The sequence below is a fragment of the Egretta garzetta genome, unplaced genomic scaffold (assembly GCF_000687185.1).
Source record: "Egretta garzetta isolate BGI_Z169 unplaced genomic scaffold, ASM68718v1 scaffold342, whole genome shotgun sequence".
In the NCBI taxonomy this organism is placed as follows: domain Eukaryota; kingdom Metazoa; phylum Chordata; class Aves; order Pelecaniformes; family Ardeidae; genus Egretta; species Egretta garzetta.
In genome coordinates this window covers 416475-420958 of record NW_009258887.1, presented here as the reverse complement: position 1 = coordinate 420958, position 4484 = coordinate 416475, and positions in this window count along the sequence as shown.

Below are 4484 nucleotides of genomic sequence, written 5' to 3'. Positions count from 1 at the left end.
GGTTCTCAACTCATGCCCTCTTTTTTTGGGGGGTGCTGTGGTCTACAAATAATATAACCTGAAGGTTATATTCATCCCCCCCCCCCCCCCCCCCCCCAATTTTATTTTCTTTCTTTGAATGTGTGCAATTTATATTGCACACTGATTTTCATTCTGACAGATACTCACACCACTAACAAAAATGAAGATTGAAATCAGGGCCTGCAGGCTGGATTCAAAAGTTCTGCAACAAACTTCAGTTCCTAGCATCTCACAAAAGGAAACTTAACAAAAGAATAAAGAAACATTACAAATTATCTCAGCAGTTGTAATTAACGCTAACGTTGGCTCTCCTGACATAGACCGGTATTTTCCTGTAATTGTCAGACCCAAAGATGTGGACAACAAGAGCTGAAAAGTGACATCCAGCGCTGTTATACGGAGCGTGGCGTTCCTCTGCTGGCGTCTTAGTGCCAGATACCATCACACTGCTGTGATAGAAGCTGTTATTCTCTTTTTTTCTTTATGTAGTATATATGGTATACATGTCTATGACATTATGCAGGTCAAACTTAAAACTGAGAAAGATGTGTGAAGAGACAGAAATTACAGCAGTGCAGACTAATGCAGAAGGAAACTATTTCCAGCTGCCTGCATTTCTCAGTCATGGAACATCCTAGAAAAATGGAGCTTTTAAATGTTAAACCCCAAAATACCAAGGGGTGATTTTTTTTCTCCTTAGGGAATGCATTACTAGTTATACTGTCCTATCTATGGAAATGTTATGGAAAAAGAAATGCTATCTCATGCTGCTGCACGCTGCTTTGATGTTGTTGGCTGTAATGAATACAGTAGGAGTCCCTGCACAGTAACAAAATCACTTCCTCCGGGATGTGATATGATGAAGTTTGTGTGAGCCTGCACTCCCTTTTTAGAACTGGTTGCTAAGACGAGCTAATCTTTACAAACACTGATGGCTATGAAAGACATTACGCTGTATACATATACTGTTTTGAAACAAAATGTTTGTATTTTTGCAGAATGTTCCTTGCCTTTCTTCTTCCCTGTCTATGCTGTGGTTTTGGCTCTCCAGGCCTTGTATGCAGTCTGTGGTCAGGTTTTTTTCTGTTAAGTATCAGGCCAAATTTTGCTGGTCTGGAGTCAAGAGCTATACACGCACATATACTGTACCATAATCCACTCTATAGATTTGGCTTTGATCATTGATATTGGTGTTTTGATTACATCATGATTTTCTGTGACCTTGATCCTTATCACGGAATCACCAATAAAGAATGGAATCCTCTACTCCAGCCTCATATCCCGATGTCACCCCTGACCTGGTCTCAAACCTACAAACATGCAGTGCTGGAAAGGCATCAGTCTCCCTGGGCAATCCATACCCGGAGCTTCGTGGTACTTGCATTCAGACTTTTTTCCTAGTCTCCAGTCTAAATATTTGTTGCTGGAATTTATAACCTCTAGTCCACACGGACAGCAAGGGAAATGCATTTCATGCTGTTTGCCGTGAGCGTGCAGAAGTTTATTTGCTTCTCCTCTGCAACAGTCCTTAGTGTCTGGCAAGACTGCCATCGCATTTCTTTCCACCTTGCTGTTCTGCACTTCTGATCCTTCTGCCTGCTGGAATCTCATCTAATGGAGTCAACTCCTTCATGAATGGCTGTTCCCCAAACTAGGCATTCAGCTGCAGGTGAAGCCTTTACTGATGCTGAGTGAAACACAGACATGATGTAGTATGTGCTGTAGGCTTCCGACCTGCTGAGGGATCTCAGTGCAGTTTTACTTTTTTTTTTTTGCAATTAATGACTTCGTTGAACTGCCTTCAACTCTGATCCATTATCCATATTTTTTCCTTCAGATTTATGAAGCCAATTGTTTTCCCATCCTGTTTTTAACTGATTATTCCTGCGTATGTTACCTTTCACTTCTCTTTATTGACCTGCATTCAATCTTTTTAATTATTTCTATTGTTGTGATAATTTTGAATTCAAATCCTGTCCTCCAGCATACTTGTATCTACTTCCACCTTCAAGTGGTTGTCTCCGAATGTAATAAGCAGATATTCTATGCCACTTCGTTTAACCATTTATAGCATTATAAAATATTTATAAATCACAAACAAATAATGGTAGAATTTCACACCCATTTGGGACTTGTGTTATACTGACAGATATTCAAGTCTAGTCTACTCCATTTAGCAAAAACCTGCTAGCTTATTTTGTGTCAGTAAAAATGACTGTAAAAGTTATAGAGAATTAAACCCAAGCTGCTTAATTTATCACTGTACTCTCGCCTTAATTGTTCTTCACATCACAAACCTCAAACTAAATTATGCCCAATTCAATGCTCAATAAATTAATAAATTAGAAGCACCAAATGGACCAAATAGATGAAATAAAATAGAACTTTATCTCTTAACTCAAAACAGACAAATAGAAAATGGTTAGCATGGACTAACATCACACTCCTATTTCATGTCCCTTTTCCCCATGCTTTTAGCCAAGTACCTAGATCTACACCTTTAAAAGTATCTTTAAAAGTTGGTAACCTCAACTTTGGGGCCTATTTTGAATAAATGATAGTATCCACAACACCCAGTGACTGGCTGTGCATGCTTTTCTACCTCTGCCTTAGGCTGTGTCCCTACAAGATGGCAAATCTGACTTAACAAGCATATGGCAAAACCACTACAAACTCAATGCAGCTGTTCAAATTTTGTTTAAAAATCTCCTAGAAGTTACTCAGTAGCAGTAGAGGTTTTATTAGGCCAGGTCTACTTGTCCTCAGTAAGCCCACATAGAGCCACAATAGAGCCTTCATAAACACACCACCATACGCTCTGGGTAATTTGAGAGACATGTGCTGCGATTTCACACTTCCATCTAGATCAAATTTCATTGCCATTTGATCCGGTATTGTACATGCCCTTTGTAATGGACATGAAGCCTTGATGTTGTATGTTGCTCACAGCAGGAGAGCTGCTGCCTCTGGACCAACTGATCATAGCCTCCTTACTAACCTAGAGGTGACTATTGAAAGGAATTTTGAAAGAGATTATTTAATTTCTTTGCTTTTGGATAGTATCGTATTTCATTCTACTTTGCCAGCAAGAACTTGCACACAAATGTTTAAAAAAAATATAAAAATATTTCTAATTCCCCTACATGGAATAAACTCATTTAGTTTCTTAAATGTTCTGAGCAAAACATTGTTCTGGCTTCTTCAAGCACTATCCGACATTTCCAGAAAAACAGAGAAGCTTTTGAACCAAATTTGTTTTGCAGAAAAATGTGGATGGGTCAAGAGAGCTTTTTACGAACTTGTATTGAATTTGTTAGATTGCTGGGAATGAAAATTATCCCCCCTTTTAAACATTCCTCTCTGTTTTGTTCTAGAAATGCCACAAACTACCAAAAATATAGAACATATTCTTAATTCAAGGCATTCTATTTACAGCTAGACAGGACATTAGGAAGCGTTTCTTTACCGAGAGAGAGGTCAAACGCTGGAACAGGCTTCCTGGAGAGGTGCCCCATGCCCCAGGCCTGGGGGTGTTCAGGAGGCGTTTGGGCAATGCCCTTAGCTGTAGCTTTTGGTCAGCCCTGAAGTGGTCAGGCAGTTGGACTAGGTGATCCTTGGAGGTCCCTTCCAACTGGAATAGTCTATTCTATTCTATTCTATTCCATTCTACAAATTCATTGTGTTTGTTTCTATACCAAAAGCTAAGATTTACCCTTTTTATTTAGGGTGGGAAAAAGAGCAAGCTGGTTTACGTTTTTTCTTTTACCTATTGCAGAAAGTTACTAACCACTTGTCCATATACTCCAGGGTAAGCCACATACAGCAGTGGAACTCAGAACTGAGAATTTGTCCCACGGTTCCCAGGCGATCTGGGCATTTTAACTCTCACGAGGACACAGACGGTTGTACTGCACCGACCCAGCTCATGCGAGCCCACCCACCATTAAGAGTTCCACTGAAGCCACTGGAACTACTCCCACAGAATAGATGATGCAGTAGTATTAAATGTGAATAAGGTCGGCACAATATGACCCTAAATTATTATTTGTTACTGTAGGATACTGTATTTTTTTTCTGGAGCTATAATGACTTGTGTTTTGATATCTCTCACTATCAAGACTTAGATGCTAGGCGTATGTGATTTCAGAGATGCTACCTTGCACGCTACAGTCATCCACATAGCTTGCCAACAGTTACATCCATATTTTAAGAAAAGGATTAACATATTCTTTCTTTTGACAAATTCAGTCAATCATGGCAATTAATTGACAACTTTCCTTCTAAATTAGTAAAAAAATTAGCCAAAATAGTCCCCTGAGCCCCCAAGTCCCACTTGGAGATCGAGCATTACTGGCTTCCCACCAGTGGGAACGTGGAAAAATACAAGTGGCTTTTTAACTGAAATGTCTGTATATATGCCTCAAAAAATAGCATGTGAAGAGGGGATGGAGTGCAGCTTTATG